The following is a 13,537-nucleotide window of genomic DNA, read 5'->3' on the forward strand; positions in this document are numbered from 1 at the left end:
TTTATTTTATTGTTGTCCTAGACAAATTAGCAATTAACCCTGTCAGTGGGGGCACAGCCCCACTACAAGGGAGAATCATTTGACCAGAGTTGGCCTTAAAGAAAACCTGGTCCTTTGTGGGGCTGCAACCAACAATTATTTTCATAATTGATTATTTGGCCGATTATGGTTTAATCGGATAATAATCTTAAATAAAAAACAAAAAAAAAAAAACAAACAAACAGTGTATTGTATAATTTAGTGAATATGTAAAGTTTAAAAAAAAGGCAATTTATTCTTAAATATCTATATGCAGTGGTAAATATAAATAACTATATGGTTAGCGAGCAAAATCTCGAATTCACCAAGAATAGCGGATTTGTTAATTGCAGATTTTCAGACAGAACTGTAATATATTATGCATGACAGACTCCCTTGTCATAGGCAGGTGGATTGACATAAGCTCCCTGCGCCTGCCATCACTTATGCTGGCCATACAAAAACAATGCCTTCCTTCAAAGATCTATTCCTTTTAAGAACCTTCGCTCGATTCTCTAATCGTTAGTGCTGTCAAATCGGCATTCATTTTCGACCACAGTGACAGGAAAATTCGAAAGAGCAAAATAGAAATTCTGGTCAAAGGAATTTTCAGACTGTATGTGGTTTTTGTTCATTTTAAAACTGAATGTTAAAAAGCAAGAAATGTTAAAAAGCAAGAAATTTTCAAACTACATCCTTTCATTCAGTGAATTTACAAAGATTTTTAGTAATGGTTATCTTCTGAAAATCGATTGTATGGCCAGCATAACGCTTGGTTCACACCTATGCAGTTTGCTTTGGATCTGCTTCTGCAGTGCATTTTTGCACATATAATTGTGCCGCCAATTAGCGTTTTGCATCTCTTATGCTTTCTTTTAGCAAATTTGTTGTTGGGAAGATAAAAAAAAAAAAAAACACGCATATGGCGGCAGCAGCGTACTACATACTTTTCTACAGCTTCTCCATTGAAGTCTATTGAGCCAAAAAAAGCTAAGTTTTGCGTCGAAATAAAGTCCTTGACCCACGCAGCGGTTGAAAAAAAGCATAAATGTGAACGTGTCCCATAGGAAACCGAAACATACGTAGGTGTGAACCAGGCCTAATACGTTTAGTAGCAGCAGCATGCTTTTTTGTATCAACGGTCATAATGGAGTTAAATAAAATGACCCCTTATTCCAACAGAAAGAGCCGATAATCGCTACTATAAAAGGGGTTTCATTAATACTTTGAATAGTGAAATTAATCAGATATATTACAGTTCTGCTCACAAGTTACATACCCTGGCAGAATTTATGATTTCTTGGCCATTTTTCAGAAAATATGAATGATAACACAAACTTTTGTTACACTCATGGTTAGTGTGTGGCAGAAGACATTTATTATCAACTGTGTATACTCTTTAAATCATAATGGCAACAGAAACTACCCAAATGACCCTGATCAAAAAAAGTTTACATACCCTGTTGATTTTGGCCTGATAACATGCACACAAGTTGACCCAAAGGGGTTTGAATGGCTAATAAAAGGTAACCATCCTCACCTGTGATCAGTTTGCTTGTAAATTAGTGTGTGTATAAAAGGTCAATGAGTTTCTGTACTCCTGCCAGACCCTTGCCTCCTTCATTCGGTGCTGCACTGACGTTTCTGGATTCCGAGTCATGGGGAAAGCAAAAGAATTGCCAAAGGATCTGTGGGAAAAGGAAGTTGAACTGTATAAAACAGGAAAGGATATAAAAAGATATCCAAGAAATTGAGAATGACAATTGGCATTCAAACTCTAATCAAGAAGTGGAAAATTAGGGGTTCTGTTGAAACCAAAACCACGGTCAGGTAGACCAACTAAAAATTTCAGGCACAACTTCCAGAAAAATTGTTCGGGATGCAAAAAAAAAAAAACACAAATACCTTCAGGTGAAATACAGGACTCTCTGAAAACATTTGGTGTGGCAGTTTCAAGACGCACAATAAGGAGGCACTTGAAGAAAGATGCGCTTGGTCCAGTCGCCAGAAGAAAGTCATTACTACGCAAATGCCAAAAAGTATCCTGCTTACATAATGCCAAACAGCACAGAGACAAGCCTCAAACCTTCTGCCACAGAGTCATTTGGAGTGATGAGACCAAAATGTTGCTTTTTGGCAACAACCAAGCGCTTAATTTGGAGGAAGAGTCAACAAGGCCCATGATGTAAGGTACACCATTCCTACTGTGAGACATGGAGGTGGATCGCTGCTTTTTTGGGCACAAAACATTCGGGCAAAATTGAGGGCAAGATGAATGCTGTATGTTGATTTTAAAAAATACTGGAGGAACATTTGCATTCATCAGCCAGGAAGCTGCGCATGGGACGTATTTGGATATTCCAACATGACAATGATCCAAAACACAAGGCTAAGTCGACCTGTTATTGGCTACAGCAGAATAAAGTGAAGGTTCTGGAGTGGCCATCTTAGTCTCCTGACCTCCATATTATTGAGCCACTCTGGTGAGATCTCAAAACGTGCAGTTCATGCACAACAGCCCAAGAAATTACAGGAACTGGAGGCTCCCCCCCCCCCCCAAGAGGAATGGGCAGCTTTACTATCTGAGAAGATAAAGAGCCTCGTCCACAAATACCACAAAAGACTTGAAGCTGTCTTTGATGTTAAAGGGCACAATACATGGTATTAATAACTGGGGTATGTAAACTTTTGATCAGGGTCATATGGGTAGTTTGTTGTGATGAGGATTTAAAAAGAGTAAACATAGTTGATTGATAATAAATGGCTTCAGCCAAACACTAACCATGAGTGAAAGAAAAGTCTGTGTTATTCTTTGAAAAATGGCCAAGAAATCATAAAATTCTGCCAGGGCATGTAAACTTATGAGCACAACTGTATATAATAGTAATACACTCAGAAGTAGGATATATGGGCATTTTCAACTAGGAGCCAGACATGACGCTATATGAAGGGCGGAGATCTAAATCTTATATTAAAGTAGTACTAAAAAGCAGACTTTTTTCCATTGATATGATCATTTTAACCACTTCCCTACCCGCCCATTGTCATATGATGTCCGCAGGTGGGATCCCACATGCTGGGTGGGCACCATATGATGTCCACTTCTACCCAGCAGTATAGGGGGCACGCACCCACCACGTCACTCGGGAGCCAAGGCGCGTGCCCGGTGGCCCCAATGCCTGCCGGGCAGCCACAATTGCTCGTCACAGAGCAGGGACATGGATCTGTGTGTGTAAACAGGGAAGAGAAGACTCAGTGTGTGCCTAGTATATAGAAACACCAATCGGTCTCCTCCCCAAGTCAGTCCCTTCCCATGCACAGTTAGAATCACTCCCTAGGACACAGTTAACCCCTTGATTGCCCCTAGTGTAAACCCCTTCCCTGTCAGTTACATTTATACAGTAATCGGTGCATATTTATAGCACTGATTGCTGTAATAATGTCACTGGTCCTAAAATGGTGTCAAAGTGTCCGATCTGTCTGCCGCAATGTCACAGTCACGATAAATATCACAAATCACCATTACTAGTTCTAAAATGCCATAAATCTTTCCCCTATTTTGTAGGCGCCAACTTTTGTGCAAACCAATATATGCTTATTGCGCTTTTTTTTTACCAAAAATATGTAGCCTACATATCGGCCTAAACTGAGGAATTTTTTTTTTTTATTTGGATATTATAGCAAAAAGTAAATAGAGTTTTTCTTTTTTTTTCCAAAATGGTCACTTTTCATTATAGCACCAAAAAAAAAAAAAAATACAGGAGGTGATCAAATACCACCAAAAGAAAGCTCTATTCGTGGCTTTTCTGGGTTCAGATGCTTATCTTCCCTGCAGTGTCTTTAAAGTGATTGTTTAAAAAAAATAAAAAATAAAAAAAATCATGCGATACTTAACCGCTCTGTCTAATGGTTTTGCACAGAGCAGCCCTGATTTTCCTCTTCTGGGGGTGCCCCACTAATGTTTCTGTCTCCTCCTGCCTTCAAAGTGCCCCGAAAGCAAGCTGCAAAAGAATAGTATATAGAATGCCCCTATAAAAGTAAGAAGAAAAAAAAAAACTTCTGCCTTTAGAATTACTCACTTCCTGCACAGTCTCTTGAGGCATTGCTCCTCTCAGAAGTCCAGGCACTTACTGACATTTGTGTGCTGCACTGTATTTCCAGATATGTAAAAGAATGCATTCTGCATGCAAGCCAACTAATCGGCTGGCCGATTAATCGAATATGAAAATAGTTGACAACTGTTTTCATAATCGATTCATGGTCAATTAGTTGATCCTACCCTAGTCCTTTGCTCTAAATGGTCAAAGCATAGGTTTGCTTTACACATCCTTTTATCGTCATCAAAACACTTGGTGCACTACAGATCTTCATCTATAGGTTTAAAGGTTTTTTTTTTTTTTTTTTTTTTTTTAGAGTCCATGTTCACTGGAAGCAGAAAAAAAAAAAAAAAAAGCCTGAAATCGGTCAGAAAAGGCAACATAAAAAAATTCTAGTAGTTAATTTTGCACAAGAGTTTAGGAGAGTTTATGGCAGTGTTCGACGAAATCCGAGGGCCAGGTCGCAAATGCAACTAGAATTAGCGACCTGGCGCCTGGGGAAAGGAAGCATAGGCCTGCAGAAGGCCGCAAAGCCGCGGCTTCAATTGCCGGCGCGGCGGGAGCGCACGGAGACACAGGATACCCCATCCTGTGTCTCCGTGCGCCCCCACCTCGCAATTGTGTCGGGCTGTGTCGGCAATTGAGGCCACGGTTTTGCAGTCTTCTGCAGGCCTATGCTTCCTTCTGTGATCTGGCGCCATCTTGTGGTGGCCGTTGGTATGACAAAACCAGCAATGCTAATAGCGCTTCCCCTGAAGTTTCACTGCCATCTCCTTCTGTCTAATTAGAACCCCCAAACATTATATATATTTTTTATTCTAACACCCTAGAGAATAAAATGGCGGTTGTTGCAATACTTTGTCACACCATATTTGCGTGTAGTGGTCTTACAAGCACACTTTTCTGGGGAAAAAATACACTTTTTTTAATTAAAAAAAATAAAACAGTAAAGTTTTTTTTTTATATTGTGAAAGATAATGTTACCCAACATGTCACGCTTCAAAATTGCGCCTGCTCGTGGAATGGCGACAAACCTTTACCCTTTAAAATCTCCATAGGCGACGTTTAAAAAATTGTACAGGTTTTGAGTTACAGAGGAGGTCTAGGGCTAGAATTATTGCTCTCACTCTACCGATCACGGCGATACCTCACATGTGTGGTTTGAACACCGCTTTCATATGCGGGCACTACTCACGTATGCGTTAGCTTCTGCACGCGAGCTCGGCGGGACGGGAGAATTTCTGGCTCCTACATTTTTTAGCTGGTTCCTAGATTCCAAGCAAATCTGTCAAACCCTGGTTTATGGGCATTTGGCTTTTAGAAGCTGCCCCCCCTGCCCCAAAATATTCCCCATTTCTCATTATAATCAATATAAACAATTGAAACCGCTGAATACTCCTGCTGAATGCTGCGTTTAGGCACGTTTAGCATTTTTCCTACTTTTTTCTGAGTCTCCTCTTGAAATATGCCTCCTAAATATCCTAATGTGCATGGAGACATAGGACAATATTGAGTTGCTTCTAAAAAAAGGGAGGAGAAAAAAAAACATTCCATTGCAACTCTGGCTATGTGTTTGGGGTGGAGGCAGTGGTGTATTTAGGTTTTGTGCTGCCCTAGGCCTGACTAAACTCATGCAAACCCCAATTTAAATATGACCCACCCCTTCCTATTAAGGCCACACCCCTTCCCGTTTAAGACCTGCCCTGAAATTTTCCAATGGGCACACTAGTTCGGAGGGCCTTGGGGGGGGGGGTCCTTTAAGGTCCCTTAATCTGCAAAGATTTCACTTCCTGTTTGGCTATGGGGCAGGAAATAAAGAGAAATGAACAGATGGCAAACAGGGGCTATAACCATCCCTTACTCAATCCACAATGGAAATAAAAGTGTTGCCTATAGTTCTACTTTAAGCACAAATTTTTGCTAAATTTATGGATGACTAAGGATATAACATGTCAGGGGTGCAACAGAAAACATGTAGCACGGTGATGAAGGTAAGTGGTCCAGGCAGTGAGCAAAAGAAGGATTGGGGGCATTAACAAATAAATCCATCGGTTTATTTTTCTCATCAGCAATCAACAGAAATAAAATTAAGATTCCTAATCCCCAATATGTACAACTGACACAAGCAAAGGATTGCAGGAGAGTCCTACTACCTACCTGCCAGGTATAGGTGACCATGTCAGTGACTCTTGTGTCTGCACCATCCCTATCATACCGGCAACAGTGCAGCCACTTTATGGGGGCACTAGACAAGACCACCTCATAAGACTGGCAAGCCGGTGGGGACTCTTTTCATGCTGCCCTAGGCCTGGGCTTTGTTGGCCTAGGCCAAGATACAGCATTGGGTGGAGGTTCGCCAGGACAATGCCCCTAGTCTCAGAAGAAAACCTGTTGGCCTGTGAAAGATCCAAGATTGTCCTGTATATGGCTCCTTCCATCTTCTCAACAACTGACCAGCTTCCCTGCCCCTGAAGAAAATGGTGATGTGCAGTGTTAGTTTTCCACCACACAGTGTTTTGCTTTTAGGCTAAAACTTTCAATTTTGGGCTCATCTGACCAGAGCACCTTCTTCCACTTGTTTGCCGTGTCCCCCACATGGCTTCCCACAAACTGCAAATGGGGTTTCTTATGGCTTTCTTGCCACTCCTCCATAAAGGCCAGATTTCAATCTCCCGCTCTGACACATCGTATCACTGCTTTGCCAGTCCAGGATATTTGAAATCCCTGCTGCCTTCTCTCTTCTCCAGTTCTGACAGGATGGGCTACGTGGGTTCTAAATGGCCAACGCTGCCCAGCGGTGCCGACCATTTAGAATGCCCATCTGTAAGGTACTTTTAGGAAGAGATTAAGCCACGGGGGATTTCGGATCCCTGGACCGGTAGCGATACAATGTGTCACAGCAGGAGAGGGCCGGCTTCAGGTACAGCGGAGCCGGGTGAGATAGGGAGGGGTCCAGTGCAAGTTCACCATACAGAGGTTTCTGTAAAGGTGAACATACCCTTTAAAAGGATTCTATTTAAAAAAAAAAAAATATATATATATATATATATATATATATATATATACTGTATCAGTCCCACCCCTCACTCCCTCTCCCTTGGCTGTGATTGACAGCAGTAGGAGCCAATGGACCCGGGAGAGCAGAGACTCTTGTGCACATCAATGGATCGCGATCGGGCAAGGGTAAGCATTGGGGGAGCTGCATGCAGAAGGTCTTTCCACACACACACACACGCTCCATTCTGGAGGGCAAACCTTAAGGCCCCTTTCACACTGCGGCCGATAAAGGGTTAATTCCCGCCCGCAATGCACCTCTGCAGAGGCGCATTGCGGGCAGTATTGTTGCGGTTTCCCATTGTTTTAAATGGGAAGGAGCGGTATACACAGCGCTCCTCTCACCGCTCCAAAGATGCTGCTGGCAGGAGATTTTTTTCTCTCTCGCCAGCTATTTAGGGGGAAAAAAATAAATAAAAAAAATTGTACCTTTACAACCCCTTTAAACCATTTGGGGGAAAAACAAAACAATTTTAAAGATTAAACCCCCCCCCCCCCGCCAATTAAAAGGGTAAATCGCACCACGTGGAACATTTGTGTTGGCCATGTAAATGTATCATTACATACTGCAATGAAAAAGCTCTGGTTAAATGAATTAGATAGGATTTCAGTAAGAAACAAACATTCAGTAGATTATCTTCCAAAAGGAAGAGCTTGAATCCCTAACGCAATGTTCTGACATTCAGTCTCCCTGCAAGGTACTGGTATTGTTCATAACCTACATCAACGCCCTCCACAAGCACAGCAATGTGACTTTGTCGACTGCTGAGACTCAGTCTGTCACAACTGGCAGTAGTTGCCACAGGCGAGCAATCACAAGAAACTGACCTTGGCAACAGCACATTTTACACTTCAGCGGTGTTCATCTGTGTTATACAAGTTACATGAAGGTGAAAGAAGTAGTTAATAGAGATAATTTGTGTAACCAATCTGTTCATTGTTTTATGAATAAATTAAACTAGAACAATCATTCTCTTTGTAACAATAGAAGCGTCAAATGAGCCTGCGAGATTAGAAATAGGAGGATAGAAATATTTGGGTTGAGACTGACGAGTTTAAAAAAAAAGGAACAAGCATTCAAGATGGTGGTTTAAGCCTGGTACACATGATGAGAATATTGGACCAATGATCTTTTTTTTTTGCAGGCTAGTGTCATATTGAAAATAAAGATAATTGCCAAAGTCACTAAAATTCTCATACAAGAGAATACAACCTTGAAGGTGATGCAAGGTGTTGTATTGTATTCGTTTGTTTCTGAGCATGCGTGGTCTTGGTCTTCCATTTTTTTTTTTGGACTAATATTTCACCGATTAAAACTAAAATCGTACAAGAAAAATTCACGGTCGTCCCTTTGGATATTTTTGTATGGACTTTGATACACAGCTTTCCAAAGCCAATCACAAAATGTCCAGATTATCATATGATCAATCCAAAAGCGTTATTTTTCATCCGATTTTTTTGATCGTGCGTACTAGACATTAGACTTCTCACACTTTATTGTCCATGTGCTTGTTACGTTAGTGATTCCCTTGGGAGTGAGATCACCGTGAAAACAAAAATCCTAAACCTATTACAATAATATAAAAAAAAAAACACACAAACACACACACAGACACACAGACACACACACAAACACACACACAAACACACACACAAACACACACACAAACACACACACAAACACACACACACACACACAAACACACACACACAAACACACACACACACACACACACACAAAAACACACTTTGCATAACTAGCTCCCATAATTTCTCTCATTAAGGCTAGATTCATATTATCGTGTTGATTCATTCCGAACGTGCGTTGCAGGAAAGGGTGCAGACCACAAGGTGCGTTGTGAGCCAACAGATTTCAAATTGCCTGCCAACGTGCAGCATTGGTGCACCCCAGCAGTTAGTTATAACCTAGCCTTAACTGTCTCCGGGTCGCTGTATAGACGAATGGGACACACTCTCGTTCTGAGACAAAACATTATACAACCCTGTTCCAGGCCTTGGAAACAGCCAGAGAGGCCCGAGGACAGTTCGGCTGACCTCGACAAACCTCGGAAAGACTCTGTTCACAAGCCTTTCCGAGGTTTGCGGAGGTCAGCCGAACTGTGCTCAGGCCTTTCCGGCCGTTTAGGCTGGCTCCGGCCCCCCCCCCACCTCAGGCCAAACATGGTACTGCACACCGATTTAGCCCGAATCCTGCTTATATTCACAAACTTAGTTAGGATTGGAAATACAGTGCCCGTATTGCGAAATGCTCGTTAACCATGTTACTCACAATCCGAGGTTCCACTGTACCAATATATATGCATTCTTTACAAAATTATGACAAAGGGTCTTTCATTTCACCAAAAGAAAGTCCCTCAAGGATCGCCTCTGTCGCCGGTGTTATTCAACATCTATCTTCGACCGCTTTTTGAAATCATCAGCAGCCAAAAACTGCTTTATCACTCATATGCAGACGACACGCAACTGTATTTCCGCATTTGTAATAAAAAGGATCACCACCTCAATCTAGAGACATGCCTCTCTTTGATAGAGAACTGGATGACAAAAGTTATCTTAAACTCAACGGAGCGAAAACAGAACTTCTCCTGTTTCACGCCAAGCGTATGAATCTACCTGCAACAACTTGGACCCCCCCGCCCATTCTGGGCAAAATCATCCCCCCTAGCGCCAAAGTCAAAAGTCTCGGGGTCATCTTCGACTCCTACATGACAATGGATGCACAAATAGGGTCAGTGGTCAGCGGATCTCACCATCTGCTGCGCCTACTACGCAGACTTACTCCTTTCATTCCCAAAGAAGACATAGCGGTCGTGGTGGGAGCTATTGTAAACTCCAGATTGGATTATGCAAATGCCCTTTACCTCGGACTCCCAAAATACCAAATCGCTCGTCTGCAAGTCGTTCAAAATACGGCCGCCAGACTTGTGACTGGGAAAAAAACATGGGAATCAATCTCACCTTCACTGAGATCCCTTCACTGGTTACCAGTAAAAGACAGAATCACTTTTAAAGCACTCTGTCTAACGCATAGATGTATCCATGGGAAGGCTCCCCATTATCTATGCGAAAAAATAAAAGCTCATAATCCCAATCGCGTTTTGCGATCCACCAATCAAAATCTTCTTCAGATACCGAAAGCCAACTACAAATCCAAAGGAGAAAGGAGATTCGCGGTCCAGGGTCCCAGACTATGGAACGCTTTACCAACCAGCATTCGGTTGGAGGAGAACCACTTAGCATTCAGGAGAAAGATAAAAACACATCTCTTTTGATACCAAAGGAGACAGGAACAACAAGCGCCCAGAGGCGATTAAGTTCGCATGTGCCGCGCTATATAAGTTTTCATTCATTCATTCATTCATATTTGTGTGAAAAAAAGATAAAAATTTAATTTGGGTACACTGTTGCAAGACTGCGCAACTGTTATGCAAAGTATAAAAGGGGCGAAAGCTGAAAATGGGCCTGGGCAGGAAGAGGGTAAAAGTGCCCTGTATTATACCCAGTGAAGTGACTGGCCTTAGGTGATAGACAGATTAAACAAATGTGCCTACATTTAGCTGTACCCGTTTAAATCAGCAGCCATCTCTCCTCTACAGCCTTCTAAAAACACACAGATCACAGGCTATTTCTCAGCAGTAGAAGAGATGGGGCAGGGATCTGACAACACACACACTGTACAGCTCAGAGGAGTTATCTGCGTAACTTCAGAACTGATTGGAGGAAAGGGAGACACACCCTCCACACAGCAAAACGTGCACAGCTGTGTGTCAGGGGCCCCTCCCCTCGGAGTTGGGAAAACCTTTCACCAGTGAGGCATGCAGACAGAGAAATGACACTGCTTTGAACTAAAAACAAAGATATGCTTTGTTCATTTTTCACGTCATTGGTCTAAAAGCCCCACTCTAAGATAAATATCAGATATGTTATGATTTAAAGGAACAGGGGCATGTTTTGGTGTAATTTCACCTTGTGTTGCTGTAATGTGTAAGAAAACGCATTTCTAGAACAGACAATTATGATGCAATGCCATTCTCTCCAAATGGCACCCCAATGTAACCGTACAGCACACAACAGCAAATATGCATTGTAAGTAGCTCCAAAGTTTAAAAAGTTTTTGACCTAAAGTATTTTTAACCTAATGAATTCTTTAAAGTGATTGTAAAGGCAGAAGGTTTTTATCTTAATGCATCAAGATAAAAAAGCCTTCTGTGTGCAGCAGCCCCCCTAATACTTACCCGAGCTTTGGCTGCCCAGGACTCCACTCCTGGGCAGCCGAGGCAGCAGTGCAGTGCCATTGGCTCCCGCTGCTGTCAAAGTCAGTCAGCCAATGAGGAGAGAAAAAGAGTGGGGCCAGGCTGTGGCTCTCTGTCTGAATGTATACAGGGAGCTGCAGCTCGACTTTGGTGTCCCCATAGCAATCTACGAGGCGCGGAGGCACGCAACAGGGAGGGAGGGGCCAAGTGCACGAAAGGGACCCAAGAAGAGGATTTGGGCCGCTTTGCAAATCCATTGCACAGAGGACAGGCAAGTATATTTTTTTATGTTAAAAATAAACAACTTCAGAATCACCAGGGTAAAATGCCCTACCATTTTTTTTGGGGGGGGGGGGGGGGGGGGCAGCATTTAGAAATCACTTTTAGCACACCCCAGTGCATAGATTCACATTTAAACCCGCGTGGCAATGCTTGGCAGCCCCATTCAACATAAAAACACAACAATGTGAATTCACCCTTAAATTATTCTGCTAGACACTATTTGTATCAAACAGATTAAAATATGTCTGCTGATGTTTTCTGAGATACAGCGCTTCCAGCAGATCTAAGAATTATGCCAACAGCCACAATCATTCAAGTAATTTATGCGAGGGGGAGTCAAATTTCTTAAAATTCTGACCCCATTGCTCCCCTGCTGTTTTTTTTTTCTTGGCATGTCTGGGTCAGAATGTGCATGCATGGAATAATCTTCATTCAATCCCACGGAGTATACGGAGATACATAATGAACGTCATCTACATAGGAATAAAAGAAGATGTTCCATGCATACAGCAGCAAATGCCTGGTCAGGAGACTTTTCAGTAGTGATAGTGCCGCTTCCAATGAGCCATATGACAGACAGCAGGTCTCAGGGAAATACTAACTAGAATCGGTGAAAAAACCTTGTCTGGTCAATTTGATTCTTTACCGTTTTCTGGGAATTTTCCTTAAGGCCCGGTTCACACTCGTGCGACATGTGCTTTGAGACTTTTAGAGCACAAGTCGCACCCCATTAGGTGCATTGGAACAGTACTAATAGGAGCAACTTGAGCGGTTCCCACTTAGAAAAGGGTTCCTGCACTACATTTGATGAAAGTTCAACACAACTTATGTTAAAGTCGTATTAAAGTTGTGCCGAAGTCGTGCTGGGAGGTTGGCTTCGAAGTCTCGGGCATGTGAACCGGGCCTAAGGCCTCATTTAGACTTGTGACTTTTTTTAAAAAATTTGCACTTGAGCCGCTTTCCAGGGTCTCGCCAAATGTTCTTAAGCTGCAATAGAATGAGGGGGATGTTTACACACCGTCACTTTGCAACCGCACTGACACTTAACAATCAGCAGACAGCAAGCTGGCTGAACGCTACACACATGCAAGTCAATAGGGTGGCACAAGGAGTCACAGCACTTCCTCACCACCTTATAGTAGCCTCCCAGATCACACTCCAGGCTTCAGAGGCTGGGGGATTTTAGAAACACGCCCAAATCCACTCTTAAAGGGTCACTAAAGGCAGACTTTTTTTTAAAATAACAAACATGTTATACTTGCCTCCACTGTGCAGCTCGTTTTGCACACAGAGTGTCCCCTAACCCTGTCTTCGGGGTCCCTCGGCGGCTGTCTCGGCTCCTCCTCGCAAAAGCTTTCTACCTTCATGCGAGCGAGCATGGTGGAAAGCTTTTGCAAGCACGCTCCCGTGATACAGCGGCGGGCATAGCTGCCCACTGTATCACTTGGCCCCGCTCCCCGGCGCGCCGCATCATCCGCTGTGATTGAAAGCAGCGCCAGCAAATGGCTGCGCCGATATCAATCCGTCCAGCCTAGCCAATCAACGGCCAGGCTGGGAACCGAAGACGATCACATTGACGCGCACGGGACTTTCGAGGGGTCAGGTAAGTAAAACGGGGGTTCGGGGGGGGGGGGGGGCAGTACCATCGGATGTTTTTTCACCTTAATGCATAGGATGCATTAAGGTGAAAAAACATTTACCTTTACAACCCCTTTAAGCCTAGTACAGATGGGCCCCAAATGTCAGACGGCATTGGCCAGTTCAACAGAAACCGGCAGATATTCAGCCTGTGTGTAATGGAGTCGGCCGACT

General features: G+C 43.0%; 1 protein-coding gene across 1 annotated transcript in view; it reads right to left on the bottom strand.

Annotated features, from left to right (window-relative positions):
- LDLRAD4 (low density lipoprotein receptor class A domain containing 4) overlaps positions 1 to 13,537 on the bottom strand; it is a 415,207-nt gene that overhangs the window by 295,267 nt on the left and 106,403 nt on the right. The gene's annotated exons all lie outside the window — the stretch shown is intronic.

This window comes from Rana temporaria, chromosome 5 (genome assembly GCF_905171775.1).
Source record: "Rana temporaria chromosome 5, aRanTem1.1, whole genome shotgun sequence".
NCBI lineage: Eukaryota > Metazoa > Chordata > Amphibia > Anura > Ranidae > Rana > Rana temporaria.